Raw genomic sequence first — 12,604 nt, forward strand, 5'->3', positions numbered from 1 at the left:
TGAGCTTATGAAAAGCTCAGTGTGAGTCAAACAATTATTTAAACAGGCAAAAACATCAAATACAATGAACCATATTAGCATTAACAGAAGAAAATAGAACAATCATAGGAATTTCATATCATTACATAGCCACTATCAAATTGATGTCAAACGGTGTATGAGCATTGGACATCATTTATTTGAGTAACAATCATTAATTTCGATACCATTCAACACAACAAAATACAACACATACCATAAATCAATAACATTCGAATACGTCATGAGCATGATGCAATGCAAAAAGGTTCCTACCATCCGCTACACACCACGAGTTCCCCAAAAGCCGTCATTTGAACTCCAAAACATTTTGGGCTTAAGCCCGTTGTGGTTAAAACCACCGATAACAATATGCAGAAAATTTTGCCAGTTAAAATGCAGACAAGCTGCAAGTAAAAATGCGATAAATTGCCATTCCCTTCAGTACTCCAGGTGCAGTACACTGACTACGAATAATGCAGACTTATTATGCCACCAGTACTCTATGGAACTCCTCCGTCAACCATAAAATCCCAACCCGATGCATATGCAATATGTCACACAATCTCATACATAACCATATCTCAATACTTTTCACATTCATTTGACATGCTCAGCATGTTCTCAATAATCACATACTTTCAGTAAATGGAAACAATGTTCCAATCTTTCAAATTACCATTGTGTTGGTATCAATCAATATCGTTCAATTTCACATGCTTTACGGATTTTCATTGTGCATAAATAACACCCTTTTTAGTACACAATATAATAAATAACTCATACGTTTAAATCATACATAAGCTTAATATCTCAACACATTATATCATTCAGTCAAACATTCTCATATCTCATAACTCAAATATGCAATTACAAACTCTATCAAACATTCATACTATCAAACTAGAAAATTTGCCAACATGTCAATCTTTTAAGGCTTGAAACATACCTGGTTCAGTCACTCACAAAATTAATAATTTGGTTGTTAAGCCAATCCAATCAGCAAGCTAATTTATCAAATATAACATGATATTTAACATTTTCAAAAATTTTATGAGTTTAGGACCCACACCTTATTTTTCGCTTTCTCGTAGCACACCAACGGATCTTCTAATTTTCCTTAATAATTTCTTAAATGAACCTAAATCGAAATTTAGTATAAATTCAATCAACTTACCATTAAATTGTTCTGGGTGTGGTTATGTGTTTGCTTAATAATTTTCCTTCATAATTCTTTAAATGAACATAAAATATCTGTCTTCTTTAGTGGTTATGTGTTCTGGGTGTGTTTGGGAGGTCCCAAGTTCAAGCCAGGACTTGGGAAAATTTTTGTATTTTTATCTTTGGTCAGTAGGCTTTTAAGTAAAAGTTGGAAAATAATTAATAGAATGGGCCTGCTAGTCTGGTGGATAAGTGGAGTGTTGGTGTGAAGGAGGTCCTGTGTTCGAATCTTGGCATGGGAATTATTTTTGCTCGTACGTCCAGGAGAGTTTGAGATGGACTAAAAATCTGAGCAGTGAATTTAGTGGGGAGTTTGATGGAGAGAAATAAGGGATTGGGGTGGTTATCAAATATTCTGTTCATCTTTTTTTTCTTTGTTTGTTTTACTTTTCCCAAAATCCCTCCACTCTCTTGCCTTTTTTCTCTTCATTGCTGCCAAATTTCTGCTCTCTTTCACCCTTCATCTTCTTGATTTTTCTTTTCACCCTTCCCCTTCTGGATTTTTCTTTTCCCACTCTACCTCGTGTCCTTCCACATTTGTCTGCGATGGTTCGGTAAGTTTTAGATAAGTGATTTGTCTCTGTTTTTTAACTTTCTTTTGAAGTGTTTTGTTTATGCCAATTAGGGGAGGATTCAAGGGCTCGTAATCACCAATCAGAATCTTAGTTTGTTTGGGAATTACTGTTCATCGATTGAAGGTAAGGTTTAGTCGCTTATGGGTTAAAACCTCGATACGAATTCGATTTGAGATCACGTTATGTGAGATTAAATTAGTGTTATTTGTTCAATTATAGGCTTTGGAGTGCTCGGGGACTTTTTTAGCATCAAACAAAACCAGGCGTGTATCTGAAACGCAGAAAATGAGATTCGGCGAAAAGCTGAAATTGCTTGCTGTTGGGACAGCAGTAGTAGGCTAACTTTGAAAAATCACCATAAATTGTGGAAATCAAATTAGAGAATCAATAGAATATGGAATTAAATCTTATTGAGTCTAGTTTCTCATAGAAGAGTTTCTCATAGAAGAAATGATGTAAGTAATGGAATTGTAAATCCTGAGATATAGTAAATTTTGTGAGACAAGGTCAGAATGGATTCGGGTTCCCCTATTCTGACTTTGGAAAATCATAAAAAATTTGAGAAAAATAATTAGGCTTTAAAATTTACTTGTTTAAATTATTAATGAGTCTATTTTTAGTAGAAACAAATGAAAACATCATCCAAATTTTTTACTGAGAGATAATTAATTTTTAGCAAAGAAAGGTCGAAGCTGTCAAACAGCAGAATAGGGGTAAGTTTGAAGATTTTACTGTACTTATTGACTAAACCAAAAATTTTAAAAATTTTATTGTAAAAATGTATTTGAGTCTAGTTTCAAAGACAGTAAGTGGATAATAATTTGGAATTTTGCAGCTTAAGAAATAAATAATTTAGTAATAGTGACTCAAGTAGACAACTTCAAAAGAACATATAAGTAAATAGTAAAAACATATATGAATATTTAGCTTGCACGGGTTACATTAAATGGACCATGCGGCCAAGGCCAATTTGGGCCGAGTGGGCCACACAGGCATGTGGGCCCACACGGGCAGACCACATGGGCGTGTGAGCCTATTTTCACTGAGTTGATTGCTAATGTTGCACGGGTCGCCCAAGTCGACTGTGAACCTACTGTAGGGTCGGTTAGCATCACTTAGACCCCTAGTTATACGAACTGACTATTTGATTTATATATGTGTTGAGCACGATGATAGTATGCTTGTATAATGAACTGGTTACATGTACTGATGTCCTAAGATAGCATGTCATGACTTGTATGTTGCATTGCATGGGGTTGGGTTGATTATATTTGGAGGAAGTGTACTGAAAGGCTCTTAAGCCTAATATCTTGGCATTTCATTTGCAAATTCTTATTTTGTGCCGCTTAGGTATTACACGGAGTGTAGGGATGGGTGGGTTGATTTGATCCCCACATGGAATGTAGGGTTGGACGGAGATGGTGTGTAGAGGCTGGTTGGGTAGGACTTTGTTACTGAATACTGCATGACTGCTTCTGATACTATGATAGGCTACGGCCCTACTGCATATTTGATACTGTACGGAGATGGGCTAATGCCCAAACTGTTACTGATACTGAAAAAGCTTGGCCTGAACTGATTAAACTGTGCACTGTGATTTGCTATTTTTTATTTTCTATGGGATTACACACTGAATTTTTGTAAACTCACCCGTTTTGTTTAAATGTGCACAGGTAATTCCTAGATCTAAACGGATCGGTGTAGTGGAGAACCCGGAAGTGACCATGGTTTTGGACTTTCATGGTTTTTAACACATATTTACGATAATTGGTTTTATTTCTATTCTACTTTTACTGGTCTTATAAAATCGTATTACGTTAGGAATGAAAAGCAAAATGTATGTGATGTTCATGAACTTACGCATTTGTGAGTTAATGGTCATATAGTTTGATAAATCATGTGGCATTGGTTTAGGTTTATATATATCCTATAAAGTTCATTATTGAAATGAATGGTTATGTTTAAAGTTTATACGAGCTTAGTAAGCATTCATTGCTTATGTAATTACTTTCCTTAACTTTACAGATTATCAGAAGTTCGATCAATTTTGAAGCTCGTCGGAGATCTATCACACTATCCAACGATTATATCTATAGATTTTGATGTATTGTTCAAGGTAATAATGGCATGTATAGGCGAACTTATGTATAAGGTCTAGTTGATGTATATGGCATGTAAAGGTTACCTTGAATTTGTGGTACTTTTGGTACTTTGATACTTTGATTGTTGGTGTTATTATGACTAAGTTGATGTATGATGGAATGACCAATTTGGTATATGATGGTATGTTTATATTGTGGCCATGTTAGGTTATCCTTTGATATGGATATGAGCTATGTGTATTGGTATGAATATGGTTAATTATGCTTGTGGTTATGTATATTTGATTGTTTGTGTTTGAAGTGCCTATATGGCATATTGGCTGGATGGTTAAATGGCCTATTGAATTGGTATTATTATGCATGATTGGGTATGTTTTAAGGTCTTGGTTAAATGTGCAAGTTGTTTGTAGGTTCATGCTTGAATAGGTGAAAGAAATGGCTTGATTTTGGCCACTTTCTTGTCCACATAGCCTGAGACATGGGCGTCTGTCTCAACCGTGTGAGTCACACGGTCTGGCCACACGGCCGTATGACCATTGTAGTTTGAATTTTTCTAACTTTTTCCTCAATATTTTAAATGTTCCTGATTTAGTCCTGAATTGTTTCTAAAGTGTTTCTAAGTCGATGGCTCAAATAAGGGACGATATGCATGTGTATGAATGGATTATGCTATGATTATTTTAGTGTTTAAAAATGAATGTTTATAGGTTACGTTTTAATAGTAATACTTCGTAACCCTATTTCGGTGATGGATACGGGTTAGGGTGTTACATAGAATGAATCTATGTGCTTGTGTTTTTACATGTTATGAGAACCTTGAGTAAAATGTATACATGCGTCCAGGGTTAGGTTAAATATATAATATCTATAGGCGTCTAAAGTTTGTTATATAGTATAATTTGTGTGTACTGTTATATATTATATATAGGTTTGTGGATTTAATTTATGTAATATATGTACATGATGTAAAAGGAATTTTATATACAATGAATGCATGTGCAAAGGTTATTATAAATAATATATGTACATATATTTGCTTTAAAAGGGTTTTGTATTATATGCATGCATGCGTGGGTTTTAATATAAAAATATATTTACATACCTTTGCATTAAAAAATTTTGTTCTATCTATTATATATAAATGTATATATATGCGGTGCGCGAACCTTAAGTCTACTATGCTATTTTTTATGCTTAATGTTCTGTATATGTGAACTTAATGCTTTGCAAGCTATTCTATGACGTGTTGCGGTACTGTGAGCTCTATTAAAAATTGTAAGGCTAAAATGACATGATTTGTAAATGTGTATTACTGCGATATGTTGGCATTGTGAATTTTTGGAACTATTGGGTATAGTTGGCATGCCATAGGATTGTAATTGCTCACCTATGTAATGTGATAGGGCATTTTGGCCCAATGATTCGATGGAGAAATAAGTGAATGTCAAGCAATGCTCCATTCACTAGGGATCACAAATGTGTGTTTTTCGGAAGTGTGAGTATTCACGCTACACTTATATGGCGATTTGAGTGACTTTTTGAGTCTTAGGTTGTGTTTTAAGAGATCCATTTATCCAATGAGTATATTATTTAATTATGTTTCATTTTCACAAATTGCCAATATATCGCTAATCTAAACAGGGTTGATTATAGGTGAATTAATGACATGCGAACTGATTGTATGCAAGCGACCTACATGTAGAACTGTTTATGTGCAAACTATTATATGCGATATTATTAGAATTGAGTGACTCGAATCCTTATTTAAATAAAATACAGTGGTAAAATAAAATAAAAATAAAATCCATATAGAACTACACTTCTTTTATTATATTTTAGAATAAGGTTTTTTAAACCTTATTAAACTCCATCTATTTGGTATTGATTAGAATAAGGTGTTTCAATCTTACTACACTCCTATTAGAATATGGTTTTACAAACCTATAAATAGACATAGTCTACTCCTCTTGTAATCATTCGAATTCGACATAGTAAATTTTCTTCTCCTCTACCTATTGTTTTTTCTCGAAAAAGTTTCCACGTAAAATTCTGTGTGTGCTTTATTTTTTCTTTCTTTTTAACGATATATTGTGATCATTATCGACATTCTATTTTTCACAAATTGGTATTTGAGCTTTCGGGTTGTTCATCTCAATCATGGTAATGGGGTATTTGAAGTATGAAATTCTACTATTGGATCACAACGCCAAATTCGTGTTGTGGCAGATAAAGATGCAGACAGTTCTTGCACAAATGGACTCAGAGGATGCGCTTCTAGGGATACCTAAGATGCCTTCGACATTGACAGAGGAAAAGAAGAAACGTAAGGATTGAAAGGCGTTAACACAGTTACATCTACATTTGTCTAATGAAATTTTACGGGATGTGATGAAGGAGAGGACTGCCGCTGCATTATGGAAGAGGCTGGAACAAATATATATGTCGAAAACTCTAACTAGCAAGTTACATATGAAGTAGGGTCTTTATGCTCATCGTTTGGAAGAAGGTGTGTCTGTGTATGAACACTTAATTGTGTTTAAAGAAATTGTCTCAAACTTGGAGGCCATTGAGGTTCTGTATGATAAGGAAGATATAGGGTTGATTCTACTTTGTTCGTTTCCCTTGTCTTATTCAACCTTTAGAGACACGATTTTATACAGTCGTGAGTCTCTCACAGTTGATGAGGTTTATGATTATCTGACCTCGTATGATAAGATGAAGCATTTTATGGTTAAACCCGACTTTCAGGGAGAGGGTCTTATTGTTCATGGGAGACAAGATCGAAATGATGATGATGATCGTGGAAGGGCACAGGAACAAAATCCTCGCAGTAAATTTATGGGTAGATCGAAGTCTTCAAATAGAGGTAAAACTTGTAACTTCTGCAAGAAGAAAGGGCATATTAAATCTGAGTGCTATAAGCTACAGAACAAGATCAAAAGGGAGGCTATGAATCAAAAGGGAAAACAACTAGAAAAATTCAGTGAAGCTGATGTTGTAGAAGACTACAGCGATGGTGAAATTCTAGTCGCTTCTGTCAACAATTCTAAAGTGAGGGAGGAATGGATCTTTGATTCAGGCTGCACCTTCCACATAAGTCCCGATTGGGATTGGTTTAAAACTTACGAAACAGTGGCTGAAGGTGTTGTTTTGATGGGAAATAATGCTTCGTGTAAAATCATAGGTGTTGGAATGATTAAAGTTAAGATGTTTGACGGAGTTGTCAAAACAGTTAGTGACGTGTGATATGCTCCAGAATGGATGAGAAATTTAATTTTTTTGAGTACTCTTGATTCAAAATGGTACAAATACATAGCTGAAAGTTGGGTTTTGAAAATTTCCAAAGGTTCCCTCGTTGTGGTGAAAGGCCAGAGAGACTACCAAGTTATATGTTTTGCAGGGTTCTACTCTTACTGGTGATGTAGTTGTCACTTCCTCTTCCTTGTCAGATGATTATATTAGTAAACTTGACATATGCACCTAGGGCATATGAGTGAGAATGGCATGGCAGAATTGATCAAAAAAGGACTTCTTGATGGGCAAGGAATTTGCAAACTAAAGTTCTGTGAGCACTGTGTTTTTGAGAAGCAAAAGAGAGTTCGATTCACTAGAGGGATCCATAACACAAACAGAATATTGGAGTATATTCATTCTAATCTATAGGGGACATCCAGAGTGCCTTCGAAAGGTGGAGCTAATTATATGCTAACTTTTATTGATGATTTTTTCAGAAAAGCTTGAGTGTTCTTCCTGAAGCAGAAGAGCAATGTGTTTTCTGAATTTAAGTCTTGGAAAACTATGATTGAAAAATAGACGAGAAAACAAATAAAACACCTCCGCATAGATAATGGCTTAGAGTTTTGTTCTAATGAACAGACACTTGACAGTTCGTCATACTCCACAATAAAACGACATTGTAGAACGAATGAACAGAATGATCATGGAGAAAGTTTGATATTTATTGTCGAATGCTAACTTACCAAATTCGTTTTGGGCCGAAGTAGCCTCTACTGCATAATTTTTGATCAACTGATCTCTATCTATTGCCATAGAGAAAGAGACTCCACAAGAGGTATGGTCTGGTAATCTTATTGATTATTATGATTTAAAGATCTTTGGCTGTCCTACTTATGCTTATGTTGATAATGGAAAATTGGAACCGAGATCCATTTAATGTGTTTTTCTTGCTTATAAAGCTGGTGTAAAAGGGTATAAGTTATGGTGTCCTGAAAATAGAGAAGTTGTGATTAGCAGAGATATTTTTGATGAAACTGCTATGCTACCTAACTTATCTCTTAAAGACTCTTCCAATAAAGAACATCAAAAGCAGGTGGAGAATTAGATTGATCCACAATCTACAACAGAGTCGACTCCTCAAGCTTATGCAAAAATTCAGAATAGAGTTGCTTCTTCACCACAATACTCTATCGCCAAAAATAGAACTAGAAGAGAAATTAACCCCTAAAGAAGTATGTCGAGGTTGATCTAGTTGCTTATGCTTTAAATGTGGCTGAAGATATAGATGCAAACCAAGAGTCATCTAATTATTCTGAGGCGGTTAGCTATGAAGACTTAGAAAATTGGATATTTACTATGCAAGAGGAGATGGAATCACTCCACAAAAATAGAACATGGGATATTGTGAAACTTTCTAAAGGTAAAAATGTTTTTCGTTGTAAATGGGTGTTTAAAAAGAAAGAAGGGACTCTAGGTGTAACACCCCCTAACCCGTATCCGTCACCGGACTAGGGTTACGAGGCATTATTGAACAAAACACACCTTAATACAAACATTCAATAGAATTCAAGAATTTTAACATTGATATGCAATTCGTTTGAATACAGGTTTAAATCAACTATTTCTAATTCAAAATATAAGCATTCTATATATATATAAATTGAAATATATTAAGCTTAGCCAAATTTTAAGTAAGTATAATTATAAATTCTACTTTAACCTTTTTAAAACAAAACATAACATTCTAATCCCGTTAAACCATAAGAAAATAAGCCATTTTCGTATGGCTATTAATTTCATATACAATATATCAAAGTACGACATTCCAAAACATTTATCTAGCCTATACATGCCAAAGTTAAAATTTAAACAGTTTAATACCGAGACAGTAGATAGAGTGATGAACTTGCTGACGATCCCTGAGCTTGAAGCTTGATCTTAAGTCTAAAAATCAGAAAGACATAAACAAACAAAGTAAGATTTTATAGCTTAGCAAGTCTATAGCATAACAGAAATTATAAAAATAATTATGTAATTTCTTGATACACTTAATGAATTCGCAAATACTATATATGGTAACTATTACATATAGTCAAAAGCATACTTAATTATCAACTCTTAAAACCGAATGTAAATTCACCATAAACATGAATAGTCGAATGCTTATATACATATATGCTTAACAAATATTAGCTCCAAATGTATATACAATTATTATAACTAAATGTAAATATGTATTTATCACTGCATATATCTAAATGCATATATGTGCTTATCGCTTGCACTTCATCGAATGCATATATATATTGTTCAAATACATATGCCAAAAGCATATACTTATACTTATCAACCACATGTGCGAATGCACATATATATATTTACTATAATCCACGTATGTCGAGTGCATACACATATATGTATCCAACAATTTCATGATAACCAACATATATATATACTCACTAAACACAAAGATTCGAACGTTTATATGCTCATCAAATACTTAGAAACAAATGTTCATATATTTATCCATTATATATAACCAAAATCATATATATACCCAATGCAAATAATCACTTAATTTAAACAGATTCACTGGCATTTAGCCTTGTTAGGCTTAAAGCCTGATTCAGATCACCGACACTTAGCCTGCTAGGCTTATAACCTGATTTAGATCACCGGCACTTAGCCTGCTAGGCTTATAGCCTGATTCAGATCACCGACACTTAGCCTGCTAGGCTTATAGCCTTATTCAGATCACCGGCACTTAGCCTGCTAGGCTTATAGCCTGATTCAGTTCACCGGCACTTAGTCTGCTAGGTTTTAAAACCTGAAAATTTCAATTTCTCATATATAGAATAATTCCTCAAATATTTATTAACAGCAAACACATATTCACCGTAGTCCATGCTCAAACATAAATGAGTTTGCAAATCATATTTTCAATCCAATTCAAGTACTAATAACTTATAATCATATAAATATATTCGAACCTCATTTATAAAAACATAAACTTTTATGCTTTAATTCAATCTAAAACTTGTACACAAATGTACATATAGATATATTCAAACTCCCGTATACATATTTAACATTTATACCTTTTAAATAAAAATTAAAAGCCCATACAAGTATGTTTATTTATATTCGAACCTATATGAATTTATATATATACACATTCTTGCCTTTACCTAAGTTCACAACTTATTCATGTATATATAAATATACTTAAATAAATTTAATACAAATAATTTACATGTACTTATGTATACACACCTATTCGAGCATAACATATATATATATATATATGTATCTAAGCTCAATATGAAAACATATTTATGTACATCCATACATATTCAAAACTATACATACATGCTTAACATTCATATCTTATAATATAATCAATACTTAATTATATATATAAATGTTCCATCTCACATATAATCACCTTATTTAAAAAATTACCTATACAATTACAATATAAATATTACTAATCAAACCCAAAGCTTTTATATATATATATATATATATATATATATATATATATATATATATATATATATTCAAAACCCATGTATATATGAGTATAATACATACCTTTAATCAAAGCAAGAATTTATACATGTATTTATTTTCTCATATTCAATCTTATGTGTATATATATATATAACCTTCATACAATCAATTAAATTCAGAACATATTCAAATAGATACATATATAAATATTAATACATTATATATTTATATATATATATGCTTTATAGCATTCTCACTTTAACTTAATTCAAAATTTATATAAGCATATATATATATATTCGAACACTTTATACACATATATATGCCATTTATAATTCTAATTTATTCAATCAAATTACTTCAAATTAAAGCTCAACAACAACTACAATCGATATACATACATATATACTAATTTAATATCATTAAATAGCTAATAGACTTACCTCGGATATAGACGAAGACGTTCGACTATTCGACTACTTTTGTTTTTCCCCAATCCAATTCTATTTTATTCGTTTCTTGATCTAAACATATTCAAATTTAGCCTTTTTATCCATCAAATCATTCAATTAAATCCAAAAATACATAAATGGGGAAATTACCATTTTGCCCCTAACATTTTACACTTTTTTTAAGTCCTTTTTGCACAAAACACAAAATACACAAAATTTAATCACACCATACTAGGGCCAAATGTTCCTAGTGTTCATACAAGTCCACAAATTTCATTTATTTCACATTTTAGTCTCTCAAAAATTTATTTTCACAATTTAGCCCTAATTACTCAATTTCACCAAAATTTCAAAGACAAAACATGTTAATCTTTCACATATCTTTCATTTTTCATCTTCAACTATCACAAAGCTCAAGCATTCATCAATGGCACATTTCAAAATCATCAACAATTCCCAAAATTAATACATGGGTTTTGAAGAATTCAAAGCAACGATCTCAAAAACATAAAAATTATCAAAAACCGAACAAAAACTAACCTTGAATTAAGCTTCAAAAGATGGCCGAACCTAGCTTAGGTTTCTTTCTTTCTCTTTTCTCTAGTTTCGGTCAAAATAATATGAAAATGTGGCTTTTAATTTGTTTGTCTTTTAATATATATTAACTTTATAATATAATATATTATTATAACCTTTATACATAATAAAAACTATAAATTATAAGCATAATGCCGTCCACTATCATGATTAATGGCCTAATTTCCTATTAAGGACTTCACATTATAAATACATTAGCAAGTTAGCACTTTACACATTCATTAGTCAATTTTACATTTTACGCGATTAAGTCCTTTTATTAAATTAAGCACACAAACAATAAAATTAATTCATGAAACTTTCACACATGTAAATTAACACATAATAAACACAGAAAATAATATTAAAATATTTTTTTAGACTCGGATTCGTGGTCCCGAAACCACTATGTCCGATTAGGGTCGAAATCAGGCTGTGACACTAGGAGTTAAAGAACCCAGATATAAAGTAAGGCTTGTTGCAAAGGGTTATAGTCAAATTTCAGGAGTGGACTTCACAGATGTGTTCTCCCCAGTTGTGAAGCATAGTTCGATTCGAGCTTTGCTTGGTATTGTGGCCATGCAGGATTTAGAGCTTGAGCAGTTAGATGTAAAAATTGCATTTTTGTATGGAGAACTTGAGGAGGATGTTTACATGCAACAACCAAAGGGTTTTACAGTCTCAGAAAAAAAGGATGATGTTTACTTGCTGAAAAATTCTCTTTACGGTTTGAAATAGTCACCAAGACAGTGGTACAAGAGGTTTAATTCCTTTAAGACTTCTAATGATTTCAAAAGAAGTAGCTTTGACAGTTGTGTTTACTTTAAGAAAAACAGTGGTGGTTCTTTTGTGTATCTACTCCTTTATGCTGATGATATGTTGATGACATGTTGATAGCAGTGAAAGATAA

The sequence above is a fragment of the Gossypium raimondii genome, chromosome 7 (assembly GCF_025698545.1).
Source record: "Gossypium raimondii isolate GPD5lz chromosome 7, ASM2569854v1, whole genome shotgun sequence".
Taxonomy (NCBI): Eukaryota; Viridiplantae; Streptophyta; class Magnoliopsida; order Malvales; family Malvaceae; genus Gossypium; species Gossypium raimondii.